Here is a 12,406-nt window from a genome sequence, read left to right on the forward strand (position 1 = left end):
TACGTAATCTAGTAGAGTTGCCTCAGAGGAAAGGAAAGCATATGAAAACTTTCTAAAATCTCAATAGACTTTGGAGTTCCTGAGCAGGAGTCACTCATGTCCTGGGGATGTCATTAAATAAATGGGATTGATTTACTCTTGATTAGACAAAAACTAGAAGGAAATATGATGGAACAGGTTAAATTGAGAAGGCAAGAGAGTCAACCAGAGGAGGGGCTGTGAACTGTGAATACATGAACAGGTACATTAAATGTCCCTGAAAAGAGTTGTAATACTGGCAGTTAAGTACAGTCATCCTATTGGACTGATAACTTGATACAAATAGATTCTACAGGTAGATTGCCCCTAAAACCAAAGGTGAACCAACTGGAATGCTAGAAAATTCTCCAACTCAGTGTTTCCTCTCTCTCCTCTGTGTATCCAGACAAGCTATGTCTGGAAATCATTCCTTCCTCTTTTCTATCTCTCAGAATTTTTTTCTTCTTTCTAGGTCTAAATCAAATGTCACTCTTCCTGTGGAACCTTCCCTAATTCTCCAGTTGTTAGTGAGGTAGTTCAGTGAAGAGAGTGTCAATCCTTATAGTCAGGAAGACTCATCTTCCCAAGTTCACATCTGGCCTCAAGATAATTACTAACTGTATGATCTTGGGCAAGTCACTTTACTCTTTTTTGCCTCAGTTTCTTCATCTATAAAATGAACTAGAGAAGGAAATGGCAAACTATTCTAATATCTTTTGCCAAGAAAACCTTAAATGAGGTCACAAAGAGTTAGACATGACTAGAAGTGACTGAACTTCCTACATTACACTTTTTAAATGTATGTGTTATATGAAAGTTAAGTTCCTTGAGGGCAGACACTTCTTCATTTTTGTTTTTATAATCCTAGCACGTTGAACAATAGCTTATCCATAACTTTTGTCTATTCAATGTCTGTTAGATTGAGTAGAGGGAAAATACAGTTTAGAAGTAGACCCCAGAACCTTCTACCTCACTAGAGCCCAACTCAAGGTAGTTCTCTGGAATTGGAGGAAAGAAGATCCACTAGAAAGAGGAAGTCATGTCTAGATTGACTGTGTTGGTTTGGATAGGAATCCTTCCTACATGTAGAGTCTGGTCTATGCTTGGTGCTTTATGTAGAGTGCCTGTAAATGGGAGTATTACTATTGGAGGAATGCCATATACTCAATTTCCTAGGTAACATCTGGGTAGGGGCAAACAAAACAGATGTGTATATCAACAAGATTGTAGAGGATCTCAAATGGTAAAGGAATTTAATAATTTTTTCTTTCTTTTTTTATCATCTAGGCAGTTGAGAGCCATTGAAGTTTCCTGGGAGGGAATGTGGCATCATTATGGTTTCTATTTATCTAGAACTTTATTATTTGCAATCAGTAAAATCAGAGGGTTGGAGTAGATAACTATTAAGATTCCTTTCAGCTCCAAATTTCTAATCCTATGTGATCTTATTTGAGCCTCATAATGACCTTGTCAAGCAGGGAGCAAATATATTTTCTTTACTTGATGAATGAAAGCACCAGGGAACAGAATAGTATAAGTGACTTGCTTAAGGTAATAATAAAGTGAATAAGAAGCTGAACTAATATTTGAACACATTTCTTTTCACTCTGTATCTAATATTGTTTCCCCTGAAGTTTGTGTTTTAGGTCAATTAGTCAGGGAATAGCTATAGGACAAAAAATGGATTGTAGGCAAAAAAAAAATTTCACTAATAGGGAATGACTCCAGTTGTTTTGGCAAGAAGTGATAAGGCCTGAAGCAGGATAGTGTTTGTGAGTGTGGAAGAGGGGATGGGTGCAAGGGCTATTTTGGAGGCAGAATCAATAGCACTTGATGACTGTTTAGATGTTGGGGGTGAAGAGGAGGGAGTCAAAGATGACTCAGAGGTTGAGTCTGGGTGACTGGAAGAGGGTTATTAATAGCAACAGGAAATTAAGAAGAATTCTTGGTGGGGGAATTGAAGTTTGAATATATACCACATTTGAAGGGTTGGTGGGACATCTAAGTAGAGATGGGTGTCCAGGACACTGTGGAATATGAAACTGGAGCTAGTGATCTGTGAACCAGACACATAGAGGTGAGACTTTAAAGTCCTGAGAATAAGATCTAGAGTATGTAGGGAGAAGACCAAGAGCAAATCTGTAAGAAACATTCACTGGCAGTGGTCAGGAGGAGGCTGGGGGTGGCAAAGGAACATCAGGTTTAAAAGCTTATCAGGAAAACCTGCTCTACCTTTGCCTGGCAGCTTAATTAATGTTGGTAGAAATTTTCTGGAGCACAGAAGCATGAAGTATTATTAGTAGGGAAGGTACCTGCCATCAGTCAGATGTATTTATTCCCTCTTTGACAAGGCACTAATGGATTGGCTCTCAATGACATGAATTTTCCAGAAAGGTCACCCCTTTTCATAAATGAAATATCTTTCTTTCAATCAAGCACTCTCCATGACAGGGACAGACAGGTGACCTATTATACCAACACCAGCTAAAGTTACCCAGGTCAAGGTAATGAAACATTTTCTTCCTCTTTCCTCTTTTTAAAAATGGAAGCATGCAGAATAACATTTCATCCATTACTGCTAACACACAGATAGGCACGATATACTCTTTCTTGGAAATGGTATTTTGAGTATTTGAAGTTTGTTTCCCACCCCAAAGCCCCTGGAAAAGGGGATTTTTCAGAAAAGGTTGTCAGTCTGATTTCTTAATTCATTTCAAAGGGAAACTTTCTGGAAGGATTAATGGAAGTGACAAAGTGTGACAATTGTAAGCACCTGGACCAAAGGGCCATATGTCTGAAGCTTTCAGAGGAGGAAAGACCTAGTATGAGGTTAGGTTTATTTTAGATCATTTATTCTGTCAACTGGACAGGAACTGACTTCTAACCTGGGAATGGCCAGAGCAAGTTAGAGAGGAGAGTCAGGACACAAATGCAAGTTTAATTAATTGCAAAGTGAATAATATAGCAAGCAAGCTTTTGCCAGAGCCCTGCCCCTAATGAGAGGGACCCACATTAGAGTGGTGAGTTCTCCCACTTATACCTATGGCTACACAATGACCTGACAATGAGGGGAAGCAGCAGCAAAGTGACAAGATTTGATTCAGATAATGGATACTGAGGGTGCTTGTTCAATCTCAGAGGTGGGAATCAATTCTGGAATTTTGTTGTGACTGAGATCATCTAGAGGATGAATGTAAAGGATTGTTGTTATGCCAATATGAGGATACAGTCTACTTGCTGGATGTCTCCAAAAATCTCAACAATACATACCTAAAAGGATCATAGGTTTTAGAGCTGAAAAGAACTTTTGTGATTATTAACTATAACCTCACCATTTTGTAGATAAAGATACAAACTCAAAGGGGAAAGTTCCTTCTCTAAGGTCACCCAAATAATTATAGAACATGAATCTAATTTACCCTCATATATCCAGGACTTTTTAAATTTATTTAATGAGTAGGATCTCAAGTAGTAGGTAGTAAATAATTTTTTATAATATTCTAATTTTCACAATGTTTAATGCTTATGAAATCACTATGGCTTCTTATTTTATTAATTCCAAAATCCCATACCAGGCCTTCAGAACTTTTCCCAGTCTGGTTTGGCTTATCCAGAATGTCATTTGTACCACCCAGACTCATCTCCTAACTATTCCCCAAATATCATGCTTACATCCTAAGGTACTGTGTGCTTGGGAAGACTTCAGATCGGACAATGAGTTTCCCAATTGAAACAGTAACTAGATGTGTACTTATCATGAATGCTTTCTATGGGTCTCATAATTTATGTAGAGGTTATGGACTAGATTTTCTACACTAACTAGTTATGTGATATTGGATAAGTCATTTCACTTTTAACCCCACTTTTCTTATTTGTAAAATAAAGATAATAGTTATACCTCCTTTAGGAATTTAGGAGTTAGGAATTTAATGGAGTTAAATGAGGTTGCCCACACTTTCTTGTATTTCACCCTCAATCTGCTGCTTAATCCAATCCTACATTTAATTTTATCATTCTGCACTCTGAACAGTCTATGGGCATGTTTGGATTTTCTTTTAGTGATTTTAATTTTGACATCTCTCAATCAGTTATAACCCCTAGTCCAGTTCAAATATTAATAATTTAATTAACAGGAGAAATTGCTTTTCCTGTAAATGTATGAGATAGTTCATATCTATACATTATAAATTCTAACATCCTATTATTAAAAATGTAAAACTACTGAATATATAATTTTTAACAAGGAAATTAATAATGTCAATGGCATAAATAATTATTTACAATACTTTGTGGGAAAATTCACAACCTGTCATCTCAAACCATCATTGTAACTAAAGATGACTTTTCATCACATCAAAGAACACCATTTAGTTCATTTAGGGTAACAAATAAAAACTTCATATATGTCTTCTTCAGCTTCATAGGATAGGATTTACAGTAGTAGTTTCATGAAAAAGGAAAAAAAAGATGCTTCTATCTTCTTTTTATCATCTCTAACTTGTCTCCAGCCATGACAGGAAAATAACCTCTTTAACATCTTTCAAACCCTCATCCTTAATATGTAGTCTCTTCAGATTTAATACTCATAGTTAGTAATCATAACTCTAAATCTGAATGGGATGTTTTTCCTTTCTCAGTTTTTTGGTTCTAATTCCCCTTTCCTGATATGATTAATGGAAATATATTAAACATAAGTGTTCATGTACAACTTTTATCAGATTTTATTCATCTCTATGGGGAAGGGGGAGGGAAGAGAGAGTGGTAGAAAAATGTGGAACTCATAAATTTGCAAATGATGAATATTGAGAATAACTTTACCATGTAATTAGAAAATTTTTTTAAAATTCACAAGGGATAGGACTTCAGAAATGCCTGGAAACACTTGCACGAATTGTTGCTGAGTGAAGTGAGCAGAGATGGAAGAACATTGTATACAACAGCAGCAACACTGTGTGATGATCAACTATAACGGACTTCCTCTGAGAGGAATTTTATTTGTAATTTTTTTATTTTGTAATTTCCCCTCCCCCCAGATACATGCCAAAGCAAGTTTCAACATCCATCTCCAGAGAAGGAACTTTGGAACCTGAATGCAGACCAAAACTTACTATTTTCAATATTTAAAATTTGTTTTATGTATTAAGGATTCAATAAGTATTTTGTATGAAAGTTTGTTTCATTTCTTATAAATGAAATATTTTCTGATTTCTTTTTCAATTGAAGTATATTCTGTTTAAACTTTTTTAAACTGGTTATCAAATCTGCCAAATTTACTTCAAATTTCCTTAATTTCTCCAAACACCATAAAATTTCAGCAGATCTTTTTATATTGCTTCATTTCTTGATAAATTCAGACTTCTTACTGTCACTTATTTCTCAATACTGGTTTGCTGGTCATCTGCTTTCTCTGAATGAAATGATAATTCTTTTCAGTGTATTTGACTTACTTATGACCATTGAGCCCATGGTTGTAATAGAAAACAGTTCAGTTTTTCCCACTGGTATTCTTGAATCAAATTTTTGTGATCTAATAAATGATGAGGTCATTCTTACCATTTTCCATGTCTGAGATGACTGCCATCCCTGGCCTCATCTTTATTTCCTGAGGCTGATTTTATAAAGCTTAAGGTGTTTGTTACACAAGTGTCATCTCACGTTTCTTTTTTTTAAATTAAACTTTTTTTAAGTTGGCAAAAATCTCCTTTCTGTCCTCACCCCTTCCCAATTGAGAAAAAAAGAAAAATAAAACCCTTGAATGAAAATTCATTGTTAAGCCTAACAAATTTCCACGTTGGTTATCTCCCAAACAAAACAAAAATAAAAGGCTCTTTTTTCATTCTGATTCTTTTACCTTTCTAATAGGTGATGAATAGCATGTTTCCATGGTTGTAATATAGTAAATTGAGTTCTGAGTTTGGCATGAGGAAGACTCATCTTCTCGAATTTAAATCTGGCATAGACACTTATTAGCTATGTGACCCTGGGACAAGTCACTTAACTCTATTTGCCTTAGTTCTTCATATATAAAATGAAATGGAGAAAACACAGCAAACCACTCCAGTATCTGCCAAGAAAATCCCAAATAGGTTCAAGAAGAGTCGGATTAGTGAAAATGACTGAACAATAACAAAAGCATTTCAGTCATCTGGAATCATGACTTGCCCTTATGCTGATCAGAGACTTTATATAATTCAAGCTTTACAATATTGCTGTCTTTGTATAAATTGTTCTCTGAGTTCTTTCCTCTTCACTCTGCATAATTCATTTGATTCCTTTCAATTTTCACTGAAACCCTCCCCCTTCATCATTTCTTAAAGCATATTTGTGTCCCATAGTTTGTTCAGTCAAATTTGTTCAGTTTCCAATTCCTTGCCATCATAAAACATGGTATAAATATTTTTATGCATCCTTAGTTGGAGTTTTGTTTTTTCCCCCCTTAGGATTAATTTCTTCCTCAATCTACCTTTTCTCCAATTTTCTTCTCCCCTTTCCCTTCTTTTATCCCAGTAGAAAGAAATATATTTCTGTACCCAATTGTCTGAGTGTGTGTGTGTGTGTGTGTGTGTGTGTGTGTGTGTGTGTGTGTGTGTTAAGTAGTATATGACTCAGAGGTTGAATAATTTGCTGGGTTCACCCAGGAATTAAATATTGGAGCTGGGATTTAAATCTGGGTCTACTGATCTTACGATTTTTTATTATATCATGTAAGATATAATAACTCTTAGTTGTGATTATTATCCAAAATCCAGAATCTTATAATTCCCATTCCCTTTTTTCTTCTTTCCATCTTATAAAAATCCCATTTATCTTTCAAGGACTAGCTTAAGCTTCATTTTCTCCTTCCTTCTTGACTATTCTAGCTCAGGATGAATATCTTTGGTTTCCAATCTCTCTTAGTACTACAGTTTAAGACCAAACTGTGTAATGATTGTATCCCTACTTACAGTGAAAAAAACCCAACTCTGTAAGGCAAGGGGCCAAGTCTATTTTTATGTCCTTTTTACTGCAACTAGCAGAGGGTTGTGTATGCTGGAGGGCACTGAATGATGGCTGATTAAACTGAATGGCAATAGGAAAGCTGGGGACTTTTTTCCAGGTAACAATTTGAATAAACTTTGCTGACCGATCTGGAAAGAACTTGAGCCAATGTACTGAACATCATTTCCTTGTCCAGGTGAGGAGATACAGGTGATATTGACTGGGTATAGACTTATTATCTCTGAGTTTATGTTTTTAAGTAAAACTTGAGTCAAAACTCATGGGTAAGGATAGTAAAAATGAAAACATATATAAGCAAAAACCCCAACAATGAGAATAAAGCAACAACTCTAGAAGAATCTTTCAATTAATTGAAGCTGTGTTTGTTGTTGTTGTTCAGTTATTTCAGTTATGTCTGACTCTCCATAACTCTACTCCGTGGAGTGGTTTTTTTTTTCCTTGCAAAAATAGATAGCACTTTAATCATATATATATATATATATATATATATATATATATATATATATATATATATATAATTTTTTTTTGCATTTACCCAGAGACCCAGGCCAAGAGGGTGAAAAAAGGCTCAAAATTTCTAAAGGGCCTCTACCGACTCGACATTCTATTCTCCCCAAAGCTTCAGCTGGGTAAGAGTATGGGGCTGGAAACCCACTCTCTGTCACACAGGGTGAGATCCTAGGACTTTCAGATTCTCTGGACTCCTCTTAAATACTTTGACCTTGTCAGGACTCAGGATGGGGAAGGCTGGACACAAGGAAGCCCAGGCTTCTCCCAGATGAGCTTCCCAGGGCCAGTGCTCTGGGGAGGGGAGCCAGGTGGAAGTCACCCGAAAAATCTGTGGCAGGGTAGGCCCCTCCTGCCCTACCCAGTCCCTGCCTGAGGCAGCGGGCATCATGGCCGTCCACAAATGGACCACAGTGGTCAAGCATTCCTCTGTTCTGGTGTGATGTACTGCAGGCCCAGGTGCGAGAAGATGTCTTCCTCTGATGTGGCTGTTAAGGATTCCTTCTTTTCTGGGCTGTAGAGCCCATGGCTATTCAGCAGCAGCTTCTTCTCTGCCCGGCTGAACCTTTGAAGCTCCCTCTCAAAATGCTGGGAGCCAGTCCAGCCAAGTAGGGCAAAGGCAAACTGACTGATAGGGGCTACCACAAGGTCCACTCTCACTGCTTTGCCATCCCTGATGGGTTCTTTGGGACCCTCTCCAGACTTCTGGTAGAAGGATGGAGATGGCTTTGGGAGCCAGAGAATGGAGAAGCAGCTCTCGTAGGCATCTATGCAAGTATTCCAGGAAGCCATGTGGTCAAGGTCCTTGGTGTCTTGGTAATGGCTGTTTCTAGTGTGTTGGTACCGAACAAGACCCTGGCTCTCCAGATGGCCCATCACCTTGGGTAGCAGTCCTGCTTCCTGTCCTTCAACTGGGTAAGTGATAAGGAAGTCGACATCATGACCTTGCAGCTTTCCTCTGTGAAAGCCGCCAGTCATGGTCACGGTGGCACCAGGAAGCACTTGCCAAACGGCCTCCTCCACGATCCGTTGGATGGCATCTGCCTCATGACGCCAGACTGGGGTGCTAAGATCCTCAAAATGGCGGATCCCTGCCTCCTGCTGCCTGCTCAGTTTCCTGGTCTGTCCTTGGGGATCATCCAGGGTCCGGAGCCCCTCACGGTACCACCTGTCAGCAGTCTTCACCCCAACTCCAAAGATCTGAGTGAAAAGCTTCATTATCTGGTACCTCTCTGATTGCTTCACTCTTTCAACCTCTCTAGAAACTCCATGTTCCAATACTTCCTGGACAATTCTGGAAGAATGGTCTCCAAAATGGGGAAGCCCTTGCAACTGGCTCATGCTGGTGATGGGGCCAGGCAGGGCTCTAAGAACGGAGTCAGCCCGGCAGAAGGAGAGGGAACGGCCCTGGCTGTCCTCAAAACCTGCAGCCTCTGCCAGAGTCTCCAGGGCCTCCGTAAAGCACAGATTGTGATGGTCAAGGGGAGTGTGTCGCTGACATGCGTAGATTGGCAAAGATGCCGAATCCACCTGGCTTTTCGTGGCTAAGGGGACCCCCAGGCAGTGTCGACCCTCCACGGGCACAGGATCCCCCCGGCCCATGCTCTCCGTGAACCAGCTGATGTCCAACAGCAGAGGCCCCTGAGGGGCCCCCGAGGGCCCCAGCACGCGGTCCAGCCAGCCAGACGCTTCTGCAGCCGAGCACCCCTCCATCACCACGTGGGTCACCTCTGGGCTGTAGGCCTGGTCCACGCGGAAGCCCTTGGCCCGGGCCAGGCCGGTGAGGAAGGCGCGGCGGCTCTGGCCCAGGCGCCTCTCAGCCAGGTAGAGGGTGAGCCTGAGGAAGCGCAGCGGGGCCGGGGCCGGGGCTGGGGCTGGGGCTGCGGTGCCCCCCGCGGCCTCCTCCGCTGACCCAGGCCCCGTTGCCTCCTGGGGGGCCCCGAGGCCATGCAGGGCGGAGGGAAGGGGCCACTGGCGGATGGGCAGGGCCGGACCTGCCGTGGAGTGGTTTTTTTTTTACCATATCTTTCTCTAGTTCATTGTATGGACTAGGGACAGGATAAGGTGATTTGTCTAGGGCCCTGTCTGAGATTGGATTTGAACTCAGGACAGGGTTCTAACCACTATATTCCCTAGCTGCCCTGCTGAAGCAATGTAGTCTTGGGGTAAAGCCCTATCATGGGCATCAGGAGAGATTGGGATCCAGTCCTAGCTCTAACATTGGCTTGCTGTGTGACCTGGAATTAGTTGTTGTCTTTAAGAGGACCAAAATAACTCTACTACTGTGGAGGTAAGATACAATGTATCTGAGTTTAGCTTATCAGATCAATATGAGCTTGGAAACTCTATCCAGACTGGGTACAAATAGTCCACGTGAACATTGGAGGGGAAGATGTCTCTAAATTTGTGCATTTCCTGTTTCTTTTGAACTACTGCAATTGTTTCATTCATAGAGCACAGTACCTATGCAGGTATGTCATGCTGGGTGGTCTTTTGCCAGTGTTCAATTCCAAAGTTCTTCAGAGAGACATTGAGAATGTCCTTGTATCACTTCTGACTATCTTGTAAGTATCTGCCTTGTGTGAATTCTTTGTAAATTAGTCTTTAGGTAAATGTAAGTTTGGTTTTTGAACAACCTGGTCAGTCCCTCTTCAGTAGAATTTGAATGCTTGGCAGTTCAACTCAAGAAAGGACCTCAGTGACTGCACCTTATCCAGCCAGGTGATCTTTGGAATCTTCCTAAGATAATACAGATGGAAGCAATTCAGGTTCCTGGAATGGTGCTAGTGGACTGTCCTGGTTTCACAGGCATATGACAATGACATTGGCACAATGGCTATGTAGACCTTTAATTTGGAAGGCTACCCAAAACTTCTTCTTTCCCACTCTTTCCTTCAGAGTCTCTGAAACACTGAGCTAACTCTGGCAATGCACACATTGACCTCATCAACTGTGTGGACATCCAAGGTAAGTAAATGCTTTCCACAGCATTCAAAATTTCTCCATTTGTTGTAACTGATGGTTCCCTTGGATGGTGTGGTGTTGGCTGGTGGAGAACCTGTGTTTTCTTAGTGTTAATTGTTAAGCCAAAATTAGCACAAGTAGCAGAGAATTGATCCATACTTTATTGTTTCTCAGCATCAAAGGCTGCGTTGAATATACAATCATTTGCAAACAAAAAATCATGCACCAACTCTCCCTCTTGGAGTAACCTTTGTCTGGGTGAGTTGTTGGGATATAACACTCTCTAGGGTTCCCTGTGGTTCTATGGAAAATAGTATAATGAAGTGGGGGGGGCAGGGACTAGTTTCTTCTTGCAGTATTTATAACTCTGAAGATATGAATTACCTCTTTTACTTTTATATCCCTTTCCACCTCTCTAGTTTAACCCTTGCCTTTAGATTCCCCCATAATGGTGAATAAGAAAGAACTTCCCATGAGGATCATTGATATAAGGGGCTTTAGAAGCTACCTAGTATAACTCATTCAATTTACAGAGGAGGCAATTGAGACTCAGGAGGATTGTGATTTGCCAGGGAACACTCAAGTAGAAAGTGTCAGGAAGGTAGCCAGGTGTGTGTGTGTGTGTGTGTGTGTGTGTGTGTGTGTACTTTGTATACATGTGCAAGGATGAAAGCAGAGCAAGAACTCTAATGAGGGCTTGGGTTAATTCTGGGTAGGAAAGACCCCCAATAAACTCAAGCATGGTAAAAATCCCCTCAGACAACTCACCTAAGTCTAGGCAATCTATAAAGTGTAGTATCTTCATCCCACTGTACACTTCATTATTATTGTTGCTGATAAAGGCAACTCATATTTCTATAGTATTTGAAATATGAGATAAAACTTTCCTTTCAACAAAGTAAGATTCTTTCCTCATCTGTAAAGTGGGAATAAAGTTATTTTTCTATAATCAAGTATCAGTTTGACTTCAAACTGGGGTATTCTATGTAAGTCTAGTGCCTTTCTCAATTCTTCAGCACTCACATCCCCTTCCAGTGAAGAGATCTCCTCTAAATACTTAACAAATAAATCACTCAGGTTCTACCTAGATTGTTCTAGGGCTGATTAGCTCCCCTATATAAAACAAGCCAGCCCATTTCATTGTGGGATAGCTCTGATTATTTACATTTTTTTCTTTTTTGTTGAAACAAAGTCTGCTTTCCTAGCTGCTATCCTTTTGTCCCAGGTCTTTAATTTCAATAATTTCAATAAAAATTAGTAGAGAATTTTGTTAGAATTTTATTTTTGATGTCTGACATGTTGCTGAATTCTGAAATAACAAACAATTGTTTTGGTCTGAAAAAAATAGAGTACTGTGCTAAGTACTGGACTTTAAATAAGATGTGGTGATCACCTTCATAGAGTTCATGGAAGGGATGTGGCATATCCCACCTACAGCCAAAATGCAAATGAATGCAGAGCAAATACAACAGAGGTACAAAATACCATTTGACATCTGTAGGTGGCAAAAATCAGGAAAAGTTTCACCAAAGACACAAGAGTGTGTGGTAAAGAGAGCAGAAAACTCAGCTTTTCTGACTCAAAAATTCTTTCCCTTTACCATACTTCCTCTTGAGATCTGAGTTTAATTCTCAAGTCTGGCATTTATTAGTAGTGTGACTGATCAAATAATTTCATCTCTCTGAAACTCAGTTTTTCCCTTGTAAAATGAGGATAACAACCTCATATATAGGGGTAATTATATATGGGGATATAGGGGTAATTATATATATATATAGGGATAATAGGAATAATGGCAACCCAGTAGGGTTGTTAGGTGAAAGCACCACGGAAGTATAAAATGCAATGGAAATGATAACTAATATTATTATGCTCTTAATCTTCCCATGATCTAGTTCTAACATTGGAGAATATCAAG

General features: G+C 39.7%; 1 pseudogene; it reads right to left on the reverse strand.

The window, feature by feature from the left end:
- Positions 1-7,878: 7,878 nt before the first annotated feature.
- LOC141504257 (DNA-directed DNA/RNA polymerase mu pseudogene) lies at positions 7,879-10,462 on the reverse strand (annotated as a pseudogene).
- Positions 10,463-12,406: the final 1,944 nt, after the last annotated feature.

The sequence above is a fragment of the Macrotis lagotis genome, chromosome 1 (genome assembly GCF_037893015.1).
Source record: "Macrotis lagotis isolate mMagLag1 chromosome 1, bilby.v1.9.chrom.fasta, whole genome shotgun sequence".
In the NCBI taxonomy this organism is placed as follows: Eukaryota; Metazoa; Chordata; class Mammalia; order Peramelemorphia; family Peramelidae; genus Macrotis; species Macrotis lagotis.